Source organism: Oncorhynchus kisutch, linkage group LG23 (assembly GCF_002021735.2).
Source record: "Oncorhynchus kisutch isolate 150728-3 linkage group LG23, Okis_V2, whole genome shotgun sequence".
NCBI lineage: Eukaryota > Metazoa > Chordata > Actinopteri > Salmoniformes > Salmonidae > Oncorhynchus > Oncorhynchus kisutch.
Window position 1 is genome coordinate 45,088,694 of NC_034196.2, and position 15,931 is coordinate 45,104,624.

A 15,931-nucleotide genomic window follows, 5' to 3' on the forward strand; every position below is an offset into this window, starting at 1 on the left:
ATAGTGTCTCCGATTTATGTACAGAATAATACGGAATTCCAAACATGTTAGATGGCAGCGGTGCCTTGAGAACCACATACAACAACTGCCCTAAATACCTCTAGGCAATTAGCGTAACGCTAAATCATTTTTACGGCGACATATTGAGGCCAATATCACCTAGTTACAGGGACCTACACACCACAATGTGAGTGACAGGCTGAGCTGTGCTGCGCTGCGTGCGTCAGGTATGTTAACGCCTTCCTCTGAGGCAACTGCACGGGTGTTACCGTTCAGCACCACGAGGATTCCGTTTACTTCTGATCTTGGGCGCGCGCTCTCACGGTAAACGAAAAAGGTAAGTCAAGAAGCGCATTTTTTTCTAACCGCTGGGGTCTATTTGAACTGATAAAGGACTGAACTTTCCGCTTATATCAATTTGTAATCCTATACAGTTGCGTGTAACGTGTAAGAATTACAATTATGTTATGTAAATCAATGTGATTTTACCAGCTATACACATTGGAGTTTTTTACACGTCAGACATCAAACTCTGGCTGAAATGTATGGTGACAGATTTGAACAAAGCTTTAAATAATGAACCTTATCCTATGGCGTGTTGTACATCTTTGAGATTTGGGTATTATTATATATTATTTTTTATTATTATTATTATTATTATACTATTATTAGACCATGTGTTTGTTCTTGTATGGACGACTCTGTGATAACAGAATACCTTGACTAATACAAAGATAATCAGAGGGAAAACGCAGACAGACGCCACATGGGCATGCGGTATGACAGTATATAGGCCAATATGTTACCTGTCGAAAGAAAACGAAAAACGTTATAGTTTAATTATTGAGCGTGATATAGCCTGGAAAAGTTCCTCTGCTTGAGTTAAAAGGTGTCGTTTTTGTTAGACATTTTAATTTAACCTTCTTGTCATGACAAATGCCAACCCTTCCTTTTGTATAGACTAGACACAGAGATGTTCTGTTCAAAGAGAGGCTAGCCAACCCCTAACCTGAAAAAGAGAGATTTTGTTGATCTAGGATACTTGTAGGTATTGCAACAGACAGTGAACATGACTGAGTGAAAGTAAACGTGACTGGGTGAAAGGGACAGTGAAAGTGACAGGGTGAAAGTGACTGGGTGAAAGTGAACGTGACTGGGTGAAAGTGACTGGGTGAAAGTGACTGGGTGAAAGTGACTGGGTGAAAGTGACAGTTAAAGTGACTGGGTGAGAGTGACAGTTAAAGTGACTGGGTGAAAGTGACTGGGTGAAAGTGACTGGGTGAAAGTGACTGGGTGAAAGTGACAGGGTGAAAGTGACTGGGTGAAAGTGACTGGGTGAAAGTGACTGGGTGAAAGTGACTGGGTGAAAGTGACAGTTAAAGTGACTGGGTGAGAGTGACAGTTAAAGTGACTGGGTGAAAGTGACTGGGTGAAAGTGACAGGGTGAAAGTGACAGGGTGAAAGTGACTGGGTGAAAGTGACTGGGTGAAAGCGACAGTGAAAATGACTGGGTGAAAATGACTGGGTGAAAGTGACTGGGTGAAAGTGACAGGGTGAAAGTGACTGGGTGAAAGTGACAGTTAAAGTAACAGGGTGAAAGTGACTGGGTGAAAGTAGCATTTATATGGGAGAGAGAACAGCCTTTTCTGAGTCTCTCCTAATGTTTAATGGGGGGGACATTATTTTCTTTCACACGACCAACCAAATAAAGGAGTACACCGACCAGCTAAACTTGAATAGGACTAGTTTCTGAAATGGCACCCTATTCCCTTTATAGTGCACTACTTTGAACCAGGTTACCATAGAGCTCTGGTCAAAAGCAGTGCGCTATATAGGGAATAGGGTGGGATTTGGGACGTTCTCTCTCTGGTGGCTGCTAATGCTGTCCCCACCAGGGGCTCTCTCTAACTCCTCATTCCTACTTTAATGCACTGTTATTAACATGTACCGGGGATTAGTTTGAATGTAGTGGCCCCATGTTTTTGCCGTTGCTTAGTTGAGAAGTTAATTAAGCGGTTGTAAAGTAAATGTATTTTCAGTCTGTAGCAGTAAAACCATGTTGGAGTAAATTGAGCAGAAGTGGCTCCAGACAAGGCTACTGTAGGCCTGTGCAGACAAGGCTACTGTAGGCCTGTGCAGACAAGGCTACTGTAGGCCTGTGCAGACAAGGCTACTGTAGGCCTATGCAGACAAGGCTACTGTAGGCCTGTGCAGACAAGGCTACTGTAGGCCTGTGCAGACAAGGCTACTGTAGGCCTGTGCAGACAAGGCTACTGTAGGCCTGTACAGACAAGGCTACTGTAGGCCTGTAGAGACAAGGCTACTGTAGGCCTGTGCAGACAAGGCTACTGTAGGCCTGTGCAGACAAGGCTACTGTAGGCCTGTGCAGACAAGGCTACTGTAGGCCTGTGCAGACAAGGCTACTGTAGGCCTGTACAGACAAGGCTACTGTAGGCCTGTGCAGACAAGGCTACTGTAGGCCTGTACAGACAAGGCTACTGTAGGCCTGTGCAGACAAGGCTACTGTAGGCCTGTGCAGACAAGGCTACTGTAGGCCTGTGCAGACAAGGCTACTGTAGGCCTGTGCAGACAAGGCTACTGTAGGCCTGTGCAGACAAGGCTACTGTAGGCCTGTGCAGACAAGGCTACTGTAGGCCTGTGCAGACAAGGCTACTGTAGGCCTGTGCAGACAAGGCTACTGTAGGCCTGTGCAGACAAGGCTACTGTAGGCCTGTGCAGACAAGGCTACTGTAGGCCTGTGCAGACAAGGCTACTGTAGGCCTGTGCAGACAAGGCGACTGTAGGCCTGTGCAGACAAGGCTACTGTAGGCCTGTGCAGACAAGGCTACTGTAGGCCTGTGCAGACAAGGCTACTGTAGGCCTGTGCAGACAAGGCTACTGTAGGCCTGTGCAGACAAGGCGACTGTAGGCCTGTGCAGACAAGGCGACTGTAGGCCTGTGCAGACAAGGCTACTGTAGGCCTGTGCAGACAAGGCTACTGTAGGCCTGTGCAGACAAGGCTACTGTAGGCCTGTGCAGACAAGGCTACTGTAGGCCTGTGCAGACAAGGCTACTGTAGGCCTGTAGAGACAAGGCTACTGTAGGCCTGTACAGACAAGGCTACTGTAGGCCTGTAGAGACAAGGCTACTGTAGGCCTGTGCAGACAAGGCTACTGTAGGCCTGTGCAGACAAGGCTACTGTAGGCCTGTGCAGACAAGGCTACTGTAGGCCTGTGCAGACAAGGCTACTGTAGGCCTGTAGAGACAAGGCTACTGTAGGCCTGTGCAGACAAGGCTACTGTAGGCCTGTACAGACAAGGCTACTGTAGGCCTGTGCAGACAAGGCTACTGTAGGCCTGTACAGACAAGGCTACTGTAGGCCTGTGCAGACAAGGCCACTGTAGGCCTGTACAGACAAGGCCACTGTAGGCCTGTACAGACAAGGCTACTGTAGGCCTGTGCAGACAAGGCTACTGTAGGCCTGTGCAGACAAGGCTACGTAGGCCTGTGCAGACAAGGCTACTGTAGGGTTGTACAGATAAGGCTACTGTAGGCCTGTGCAGACAAGGCTACTGTAGGCCTGTGCAGACAAGGCTACTGTAGGCCTGTGCAGACAAGGCTACTGTAGGCCTGTGCAGACAAGGCTACTGTAGGCCTGTACAGACAAGGCTACTGTAGGCCTGTGCAGACAAGGCTACTGTAGGCCTGTGCAGACAAGGCTACTGTAGGCCTGTGGAGACAAGGCTACTGTAGGCCTGTACAGACAAGGCTACTGTAGGCCTGTACAGACAAGGCTACTGTAGGCCTGTACAGACAAGGCTACTGTAGGCCTGTGCAGACAAGGCTACTGTAGGCCTGTGCAGACAAGGCTACTGTAGGCCTGTGCAGACAAGGCTACTGTAGGCCTGTGCAGACAAGGCTACTGTAGGCCTGTGCAGACAAGGCTACTGTAGGCCTGTGCAGACAAGGCTACTGTAGGCCTGTGCAGACAAGGCTACTGTAGGCCTGTAGAGACAAGGCCACTGTAGGCCTGTGCAGACAAGGCTACTGTAGGCCTGTGCAGACAAGGCTACTGTAGGCCTGTACAGACAAGGCTACTGTAGGCCTGTGCAGACAAGGCTACTGTAGGCCTGTACAGACAAGGCTACTGTAGGCCTGTACAGACAAGGCTACTGTAGGCCTGTTCAGACAAGGCTACTGTAGGCCTGTTCAGACAAGGCTACTGTAGGCCTGTACAGACAAGGCTACTGTAGGCCTGTACAGACAAGGCTACTGTAGGCCTGTGCAGACAAGGCTACTGTAGGCCTGTGCAGACAAGGCTACTGTAGGCCTCTACAGACAAGGCTACTGTAGGCCTGTACAGACAAGGCCACTGTAGGCCTGTGCAGACAAGGCTACTGTAGGCCTGTGCAGACAAGGCTACTGTAGGCCTGTACAGACAAGGCTACTGTAGGCCTGTGCAGACAAGGCTACTGTAGGCCTGTACAGACAAGGCTACTGTAGGCCTGTACAGACAAGGCTACTGTAGGCCTGTTCAGACAAGGCTACTGTAGGCCTGTGCAGACAAGGCTACTGTAGGCCTGTACAGACAAGGCTACTGTAGGCCTGTACAGACAAGGCTACTGTAGGCCTGTGCAGACAAGGCTACTGTAGGCCTGTGCAGACAAGGCTACTGTAGGCCTGTGCAGACAAGGCTACTGTAGGCCTGTACAGACAAGGCTACTGTAGGCCTGTGCAGACAAGGCTACTGTAGGCCTGTGCAGACAAGGCTACTGTAGGCCTGTGCAGACAAGGCTACTGTAGGCCTGTGCAGACAAGGCTACTGTAGGCCTGTGCAGACAAGGCTACTGTAGGCCTGTCCAGACAAGGCTACTGTAGGCCTGTGCAGACAAGGCTACTGTAGGCCTGTGCAGACAAGGCTACTGTAGGCCTGTCCGGACAAGGCTACTGTAGGCCTGTGCAGACAAGGCTACTGTAGGCCTGTGCGGACAAGGCTACTGTAGGCCTGTAGAGACAAGGCTACTGTAGGCCTGTAGAGACAAGGCTACTGTAGGCCTGTGCAGACAAGGCTACTGTAGGCCTGTGCAGACAAGGCTACTGTAGGCCTGTGCAGACAAGGCTACTGTAGGCCTGTGCAGACAAGGCTACTGTAGGCCTGTACAGACAAGGCTACTGTAGGCCTGTGCAGACAAGGCTACTGTAGGCCTGTGCAGACAAGGCTACTGTAGGCCTGTACAGACAAGGCTACTGTAGGCCTGTGCAGACAAGGCTACTGTAGGCCTGTGCAGACAAGGCTACTGTAGGCCTGTGCAGACAAGGCTACTGTAGGCCTGTGCAGACAAGGCTACTGTAGGCCTGTGCAGACAAGGCTACTGTAGGCCTGTACAGACAAGGCTACTGTAGGCCTGTACAGACAAGGCTACTGTAGGCCTGTACAGACAAGGCTACTGTAGGCCTGTATAGACAAGGCTACTGTATGGCCTGTACAGACAAGGCTACTGTAGGCCTATGCAGGCAAGGCTACTGTAGGCCTGTACAGACAAGGCTACTGTATGGCCTGTACAGACAAGGCTACTGTAGGACCGGACAGACAAGGCTACTGTAGGCCTATGCAGACAAGGCTACTGTAGGCCTATGCAGACAAGGCTTCTGTAGGCCTGTACAGACAAGGCCACTGTAGGCCTGTACAGACAAGGCTACTGTAGGCCTGTACAGACAAGGCTACTGTAGGCCTGTGCAGACAAGGCTACTGTAGGCCTGTTCAGACAAGGCTACTGTAGGCCTGTAGAGACAAGGCTACTGTAGGCCTGTGCAGACAAGGCTACTGTAGGCCTGTTCAGACAAGGCTACTGTAGGCCTGTACAGACAAGGCTACTGTAGGACCGGACAGACAAGGCTGCTGTAGGCCTATGCAGACAAGGCTACTGTAGGCCTATGCAGACAAGGCTTCTGTAGGCCTGTACAGACAAGGCCACTGTAGGCCTGTACAGACAAGGCTACTGTAGGCCTGTACAGACAAGGCTACTGTAGGCCTGTAGAGACAAGGCTACTGTAGGCCTGTGCAGACAAGGCTACTGTAGGCCTGTTCAGACAAGGCTACTGTAGGCCTGTACAGACAAGGCTACTGTAGGACCGGACAGACAAGGCTACTGTAGGCCTATGCAGACAAGGCTACTGTAGGCCTATGCAGACAAGGCTTCTGTAGGCCTGTACAGACAAGGCCACTGTAGGCCTGTACAGACAAGGCTACTGTAGGCCTGTGCAGACAAGGCTACTGTAGGCCTGTGCAGACAAGGCTACTGTAGGCCTGTTCAGACAAGGCTACTGTAGGCCTGTACAGACAATGCCACTGCAGGCCTGTACAGACAAGGCCACTGTAGGCCTGTACAGACAAGGCCACTGTAGGCCTGTACAGACAAGGCTACTGTAGGCCTGTACAGACAAGGCTACTGTAGGCCTGTACAGACAAGGCTACTGTAGGCCTGTACAGACAAGGCTACTGTAGGCCTGTGCAGACAAGGCTACTGTAGGCCTGTACAGACAAGGCTACTGTAGGCCTGTACAGACAAGGCTACTGTAGGCCTGTACAGACAAGGCTACTGTAGGCCTGTACAGACAAGGCTACTGTAGGCCTGTACAGACAAGGCTACTGTAGGCCTGTACAGACAAGGCTACTGTAGGCCTGTACAGACAAGGCTACTGTAGGCCTGTACAGACAATGCTACTGTAGGCCTGTGCAGACAAGGCTACTGTAGGCCTGTACAGACAAGGCTACTGTAGGCCTGTGCAGACAAGGCTACTGTAGGCCTGTACAGACAAGGCTACTGTAGGCCTGTACAGACAAGGCTACTGTAGGCCTGTACAGACAAGGCTACTGTAGGCCTGTACAGACAAGGCTACTGTAGGCCTGTGCAGACAAGGCTACTGTAGGCCTGTACAGAAAAAGGCTGCTGTAGTAACAGCTTGGAGATATGAACAGTATTTCAGGAAAACCTATGGTAATCCAAAGTACCATGCTGTTGTTTTCAGCGCTAATGACGAGATGTGGTGAGAATTATTTGTCACGGTTGAAGACTCCTGAAGAAGTGAAAAGACAAATGCATGATTATCTGTCAACCCAAATGTGTGGTTTTCATTAAACTGTAAGTAAGACGTGTTGGTAGCACATCAATAGGTCTCCATTTCATTCCCACAGGAAGGAAGAGATAGGCCTACCAGCAACCCACGCATATATCTGAGTCTCCCTCCCCCCCGTGTACCTACCTACCTGCCTAAATTACTGTAGAGCAGAGCTATGTGAACAGAGATATGCTATTAATCAAGATTTAGGTGATTTCAAGTATTAGCACTATGCAAACACAAAACAGTCCCTCGACACAGGAGAGAGAAAGAGCCTGCAACTTGCTCCATGATCACATCATCATCACCTGGCAGGTCACTGTTGTTTTTCTGTCGAAACAGAAGACCGTGAAAACAAGACCTGTTAGGATCCTTTTGTTCTCCAGTCAGTCAAAGGTGACTGTTCTTTACATGAAGTGCACTGTTGTAAGCATTTGACAATTACAACCGTACAGCTCACCTTGTTCAGAGGATTTCCATATTTAAGTTTAGAGTAACTGTGAAATAGTAATGGAAGAGGTGTGTTGATATGTACAGATACAATTATCTCAGCTCACCCCACCCCCCTCCCCACACTTCCTCCATTACTTCCTCTAGAAATGCAAACATTCATTTTGTGTTGGGTGACACAAAGGAACAGACAGATAACTGTTCATATGCTAACAGACAGCTAACTGTTCATATGCTAACAGACAGCTAACTGTTCATATGCTAACAGATAGCTAACTGTTAATATGCTAACAGACAGCTAACTGTTCATATGCTAACAGACAGCTAACTGTTCATATGCTAACAGACAGCTAACTGTTCATATGCTAACAGACAGCTAACTGTTCAGATGCTAACAGACAGCTAACTGTTCATATGCTAACAGACAGCTAACTGTTCATATGCTAACAGACAGCTAACTGTTTAAGTGACGTCACCGATTGAAACGCTATTTAGCGCGCACCACCGCTAACTAGCTAGCCGGTTCCCATCTGTTACACCAACATATAAAAAAATAATGATTGACATATTTTTCATTAACGTTATTTTGATGAATTTATTCATACTATTTCATCCTTCCACAAGATATAGTCCCGACACAAATCTAAAGTTCCTATCCAAGCCGGCTGGTCGTTCGTTATATTGGCTCGGTTGCAAGAGCAAGAGTTCCGTCTTTTTGTTCTGTATCTATGGACGCGACCCAGTCGTTCAGTCTTTTTGTTCTGTATCTATGTACGCGACCCAGTCGTTCAGTCTTTTTGTTCTGTATCTATGGACGCGACCCACTCGTTCAGTCTTTGTGTTCTGTATCTACGAACGCGACCCAGTCGTTTGGTCTAAATTTTCCATTGCCATACTGGCTGTCAACGTTCTTTTCCCTTGTTTGCTTGCTAGCCAACTACGGCTAACTTACAGTCACGTCAAACAGACAGAATAACAACAGTAGCTGCATTTGTTTAAGCTGTTTTCTAGTGACATTTATTTGGATACATCCATAACAATGAACTAATGAGACACGATTTCACCTGGCATAGAACATGTGCTCTCTCGTCAGGACACTGTTGTTCAGAGGAGCTAGCCAACAACACAGCTAACACAATCACTTCAAACTGAAGCTGGACACTGTTGTTCAGAGGAGCTAGCCAACAACACAGCTAACACAATCACTTCAAACTGAAGCTGGACACTGTTGTTCAGAGGAGCTAGCCAACAACACAGCTAACACAATCACTTCAAACCGAGGCTGGACACTGTTGTTCAGAGGAGCTAGCCAACAACACAGCCAACAACACAGCTAACACAATCACTTCAAACTGAAGCTGGACACTGTTGTTCAGAGGAGATAGCTAACAACACAGCTAACACAATCACTTCAAACCGAGTCTGGAAAGACTGCAAACTAGCTGCACTTCGTTTCGTTTGACCTTTTTTCAATTGACATTTCTTTGTGCATATACATAAATATTATTCCAGCTGATTCATGATTTTGATTGGCTGAGAAACGTTGCCTGCCTATTTATCTTGTCCCGACATGTTCATTACTACAGCTGGAAATCAAATTTTCAATAATGAAACAATGTTGCAAATGTCGGAGAGACAGACAGCAAGGTTTATACAAATCTCCGCTGTTGAAAACTAAATGTTTGTCTAAAAGAAATGTGAGATAATGTCTAGATGCTTTTTATAGTGGAGATCAAGTTTATAAATTGCCTGGCTGGGCTGACGAGACATTGGATTGCACAGTCAGATGGGACAGAGTAAATCGGCTTTTCCACATCATAGATTTAGCCGGTGGTAACTTGTGGAATAGACACCGGCTGGAATGCGGTTTTAACCAATCAGCATTCAAGATTAGACATACCCGTTGTATATAATGTGCCAATCACCAACTCAGTGATGCACTGAGTGGACAAGTCACGGTGGTGTGTTTGTAGACACTGTCTGCATCCCAAATGGCACACTATTCCTTATATAGTGCAATACTTTCACCCTCGTGCAGTGGGAGAACACAATTCATTGAATAAAAACTATTTTGGACAGTTTCAGTTGTGGTATCTAAATCACATTTGAAGCTACTTGTCAGTTAAAAAAATAAATACTAGTCAACCACAGTGACCGTGAGAGGACAGACAGACTAAATTGTGCAAGGGAAATATGCACTGTAAGTATGTAGAGAATGAGGGTGTCTGCTGGGCTGGTATGTAGAGAATGAGGGTGTCTGCTGGACTAGTATATAGAGAATGAGGGTGTCTGCTGGGCTGGTATGTAGAGAATGAGGGTTTCTGCTGGGCTGGTATGTAGAGAAGGAGGGTTTCTGCTGGGCTGGTATGTAGAGAATGAGGGTGTCTGCTGGGCTGGTATGTAGAGAATGAGGGTTTCTGCTGGGCTGGTATGTAGAGAATGAGGGTTTCTGCTAAGCTGGTATGTAGAGAATGAGGGTGTCTGCTGGGCTGGTATGTAGAGAATGAGGGTGTCTGCTGGGCTGGTATGTAGAGAATGAGGGTTTCTGCTGGGCTGGTATGTAGAGAATGAGGGTTTCTGCTGGGCTGGTATGTAGAGAATGAGGGTTTCTGCTAAGCTGGTATGTAGAGAATGAGGGTGTCTGCTGGGCTGGTATGTAGAGAATGAGGGTGTCTGCTGGGCTGGTATGTAGAGAATGAGGATGTCTGCTGGACTGGTATGTAGAGAATGAGGGTGTCTGCTGGACTGGTATGTAGAGAATGAGGGTTTCTGCTAAGCTGGTATGTAGAGAATGAGGGTTTCTGCTAAGCTGGTATGTAGAGAATGAGGGTTTCTGCTGGGCTGGTATGTAGAGAATGAGGGTTTCTGCTAAGCTGGTATGTAGAGAATGAGGGTTTCTGCTAAACTGGTATGTAGAGAATGAGGGTGTCTGCTGGTATGTAGAGAATGAGGGTGTCTGCTGGTATGTAGAGAATGAGGACGTCAGTTGGGCTGGTATGTAGAGAATGAGGGTGACTGCTGAGCTGGTATGTAGAGAATGAGGGTGACTGCTGGGCTGGTATGTAGAGAATGAGGGTGTCTGCTGGGCTGGTATGTAGAGAATGAGGGTGACTGCTGGGCTGGTATGTAGAGAATGAGGGTGTCTGCTGGGCTGGTATGTAGAGAATGAGGGTGACTGCTGGGGTGGTATGTAGAGAATGAGGGTGTCTGCTGGGCTGGTATGTAGAGAATGATGGTGACTGCTGGGCTGGTATATAGAGAATGAGGGTGACTGCTGGGCTGGTATGTAGAGAATGAGGGTGACTGCTGGGCTGGTATGTAGAGAATGAGGGTGTCTGCTGGGCTGGTATTGTATGTCAGAGTTACTTTAGGCAAAGCCAAAACACACTTGACCCTTGAAGGACATAGCTGAATCATTTGTTAGTTCAGTCAGCCCCAGTTAGTCCACATCGTAGACCTGTCCATAAATGGAGAATAAACGGTGACCTAACAACCCCCAACATGTGACATAAAGTACTGCGTATGTTGATGCTCCATTTATAGAGTATAACATACGCTTATAAACGATTTGCGAGACTGTAATGTAGTGCTTACGAAGCCTTAACGTATGCTATCTAATTGTCTTTACAAGTTGTACGTTGTTTAACGTGGGACCGATCCCATCCTCCTTAATGTCGTTATCTGTGATGTCACGGTTAGGGTCAGGGTTATTTTAGATTACACAGCAGCAGGAATTCAACCACGGACCCATAGTTATTTATCGGTGGTGTGGCTTGATGTGTGTAAAGGGGGGGGGGGGGGGGACATTGGACGAAATTCTGATATACAGTGTGCAGTTCCATAATAGGTAATCGTGCATGTTACTCATTCTTTAAGTGTGAGATTGTTTACACGGGAGTTTGTTTGGGCTGTTACTATCTTATCTTTTATCAACTAATAGTCTTGCATAGACTTGCCCATCTCTCTGTCAGGTACTGAATATGAAACTAAACATCCAACCGCCACACTTGTGTAGTCACCTCATGGTGTATCTCAAATCAAAATCAAATCAAATCAAATGTACATATGATTAGCAGATGTTAATGCGAGTGTAGCAAAATGCTTGTGCTTCTAGTTCCGACAATGCAGTATTAACCAACGAGTACTCTAACCTAACAATTCCAAAACTGCTACCTTATACACACAAGTGTAAAGGGATGAAGAATATGTACATAAAGATATATGAATGAGTGATGGTACAGAGCGGCATAGGCAAGATGCAGTAGATGGTATCGAGTACAGTATATACATATGAGATGAGTAATGTAGGGTATGTAAACATAAGTGGCATTGTTTAAAGTGGCTAGTGATGCATGTATTACTTCAATATGGCAAGATACCCTACATTACTCATCTCATATGTATATACTGTATGTAAACATTATATTGAGTGGCATAGTTTAAAGTGGCTAGTGATCCATGTATTACATAAAGATGCAGTAGATGATATAGAGTACAGTATATACATATGAGATGAGTAATGTAGGGTATGTAAACATTATATTAAGTAGCATTGTTTAAAGTGGCTAGTGATATATTTTACATCAATTATCTAGCCTCAGAATTCATTAGGGATTTTGCCTGAGTCTCAAATGGTACCCTATTCCCTATATAGTACACTACCTTTGGCTGGAGCCTTATGGGTCCTAGTCAAAAGTAGTGCACTATATGTGGATTAGGATGCCATTTGGGATGTAGCCTTAGTCTTTGTTTTGTTTTAGTGTTGGATTGTCATCGGTCACTTTCTCTATCTAACTCTGATGCAGGCTAAGAGGGTAGCTAGTTTTGAACCACACCTCCTGCTGTTGTTGCTTTGAACATACTTGCTTACTCTTTTAGGGGTCCTTAATCCTCTTGGTTCCTGGAGGAACATAGGGGCCCTTAATCTTCTTGGTTCCTGGAGGAACATAGGGGTCCTTAATCCTCTTGGTTCCTGGAGGAACATAGGGGCCCTTAATCCTCTTGGTTTCTGGAGGAACATAGGGGCCCTTAATCCTCTTGGTTTCTGGAGGAACATAGGGGCCCTTAATCCTCTTGGTTTCTGGAGGAACATAGGGGCCCTTAATCCTCTTGGTTTCTGGAGGAACATAGGGGCCCTTAATCCTCTTGGTTTCTGGAGGAACATAGGGGCCCTTAATCCTCTTGGTTCCTGGAGGAACATAGGGCCCTTAATCCTCTTGGTTCCTGGAGGAACATAGGGCCCTTAATCCTCTTGGTTCCTGGAGGAACATAGGGCCCTTAATCCTCTTGGTTCCTGGAGGTAGAGCTCTGCTACGCAACCTGAGCCCGATGGGCCACAACATTATACATCAGGTCAGGGCCGGGTAGAGCCTGTTTATTCATCAATAACTAGGGTACGGGCAGGGCTTGGGTATCACTGAATTGAACATTAACATTTTGAAGCTGAGCCGTTTGTTTGTGCTCTACTGCACAGTACGTATCGTGGTGTTAGAAGTGCTTTAACCTCATCAAATATAAGACCAGAACATTGTCTGAGTCCACAGGAGATATTATTTTACCTAAAATAATAATGTGCCTTGAGTTTTGACAGAGTTTCGAATGATGAAAGGTAGCTAGTTTACAGCTAACTGCTCTCTGTCTCGTCATTGAGCGGAACAGCAAGCAGAGGCGTTACTATGGATATTCATACAAGCAGAGTCACGCACAGAGCGCATGCAGAGCAGGGAGCGAGGGACACACAGACAAGCAGCTAACGGATACTAAAGGGGGAAGTTATTTCTGATTTCTGGTTTGGGCAGGGCCTGGCAGAAGCAATCGGGCCTGGGTAGGGTAGGGCCTGAACATCGCTGGCATGGGTAGGGCTTAAAATTCATGCCCGTACAAGGCTCTACTCGGAGGAGCAGAGGTCCTTTACTAAAGATTTTCAACGCTGCCAGACTTGGGCTACTTTTCTTGCTTCTGGCCATAGACAAGTGGATGTTTTTTGAGTTTCGCTGTTACATGTTGAACATACTGTAGGTTTAACTCACTTCGGGAACCTGTTTCACAAATGTCACAGACATCATTGCAACGTGTTGGTAATAACGACGCAGACAACAACTCATCAAACATCTCTCTCTATTTGAAAAGATGGAACAGAGAAATGTGTTCTTTTCTATTGGAGTTTATCATCTTCAGCTGTTTGTGTTCTTCAGTTCCTTTGGTATCTGAAAGAAGATGGCGTCCCTCCAGTTGTTTACGACTGATGAAGCTGGGTTTGGGTAGGTGGGTTGGTGGGTGGGGGGGGGGAGTTTGGTGGTAGTGTTCCTATTCTAGTTATACGAGTGTGTACCCCGAGAAACCTCAGGTTGGTGGGAAACACCGACAGAGTTGAAGTTTGGGTGGCGCAACGGAGGATGGGAGAGGAAGTGGGTGGGCGTGTCCATCCTTAGTGCTCAACCCTGTATAGACCTGAGACCTGGCAACTTCTCCAAGTACTAAAAAACACAGAATATGTCAGTCTCTCTAGAGAGTCTAGACTCTGCCTATGTGATTATCTGTGTGTTTACAGTGTGTCATCAAACGCCAAGCCCACATACCAGACGAGGCCATCTTTCATCAGACTCTAGGAGATCCTTAAAGACTTTAAGAGAATTGAGACACTCCTGAACATCTAACTAATTGACCGTGTAGCTCTCAGCTTTGTGAACATGTGTCTGCACTTGTTAGGGGATAGCCTCTTCGCTCTCTTCTAATCTCTGACCCTTTTGTTTACTTGTTAGCTTAGCGTTTAACTGATGAGATCATATACAATTTACATGGCCCGTAATAAAAAGTCAGTTCAGAATTTTCCACACTATTAAGCAGCCGCCTTTACAAATAGAGTCAATGACAAAAGGCCTCAGATTTGATTTGACAGATTGTTTCTCATAAAGGGAGTTTTTTCATTTTCCATCTGATTGTTGGTTCAGATTTGAACTGTGTTTGACACAATGCCAATGTTTTTAAACATCACAGATATACGTACACCTTACCACCTCTTGGTCAGGCAGAGATAGGCATACCGTCTTTAAGTGTGTGGGGGGCTCTGCCCATTGGCTGGAGTGTTTTATCTTATCAGTAGTCAACATCCACTGCTGTGACAGGGAGTGGTTCCCCTGCAGAGTTAGATTAGCTTCTGTATGGCACAGGCCAGAGCCACCTAGCTATGGTTCACATTTTCTTTCTTTAACTAGGCAAATCAGTTAAGAACAAATTCTTATTTACAATGACTGCCTACCGGGGAACAGTGGATTAAATGCATTGTTCAGGGGCAGAACAGCAGATTTTTTATCTTGTCAGCTTGGGGTATTTGATATTTAATTTGATTTATTTCACCTTTATTTAACCAGGTAGGCAAGTTGAGAACAAGTTCTCATTTACAACTGCGACCTCTGGTCAAGATAAAGCAAAACGCTCTAACCACTAGTTTACCTGCCGCCCACGTGTCATATAGCTCCACAGCAGCACAGGCCAGAGCCCAGCCATTTATGGGGAATAGTTTATTGATACAACTGAGCTACAGATGTAGGATCTTAATTTGATCACCCTGTTGCAGGGGGACTTTCTTGCAATGCAGGAAAAGTAAAACGTGTAGTGTATTTTAGATTTAAAAAGGCTTCAGAAGTTTCAGATTTGATCTTCCCTTTAATAAAAATGTATCAACCCCTTCAAAGATGACCATTAATTATAATCTACATAATAACTATAATTTTCTTGCTGTAGAAAACTTAGATCCTACAAATTTAGATCCTACATCTTTATGCCTCACAGTCGGCTGTGATCCCTCATGTCTCTGTTATGCCTTGCTCCAATTAACTCCCCTCCTTGAATTCAGTTACCAGGATTTATAGCTAATTTCATGTCATTTTACTCATTTTGCCATGTGGCAGAGAGGAAAATGAGCAGTTTTACAGCTAATCTCCTGCAATTCTACACATTTTGCCATAAGGTTGAGAGGAATGTTAGCAGTTTTTATTGTGGTATCTGAATGAGAGTGACCCCCCCCCCCCCCCCCCACCCCGGGCAGTAATTTCGCTACACTAATTTACATAATTTTTCTTTTCTGACATGGGTTAAATGAGTAACTTATAGTAGCCATGGTTTTTTCCACTGTTTTCTTTATGCAAGTAAAGTCATACCGTATAAATATATATATATATATATATGTTTCAGTATCATTTTATAAATGCAGACAGATCATTTGTTTGTGATCTTTTTGTGTCGGTAACATTAATTGTGGCAGTAACATTAACATTATTTAATAACATTAAATGGCAGTGGAAATAGCTCTATGTGCAAATATTGATATAATAACCATCATGTCAAAGTAAACTTTGAGTCA

General features: G+C 46.0%; 1 protein-coding gene across 2 annotated transcripts in view; it reads left to right on the forward strand.

The window, feature by feature from the left end:
- The first annotated feature begins 265 nt into the window (after positions 1-265).
- Positions 266-15,931, forward strand: part of LOC109884257 (cingulin-like protein 1) — a 117,814-nt gene continuing 102,148 nt past the window's right edge. For both annotated transcript variants that reach the window (XM_031802990.1, XM_031802991.1), the window contains exon 1: positions 266-337. The gene's annotated coding sequence lies outside the window, so the exon portion shown is untranslated. The remainder of the gene's footprint in view (positions 338-15,931) is intronic.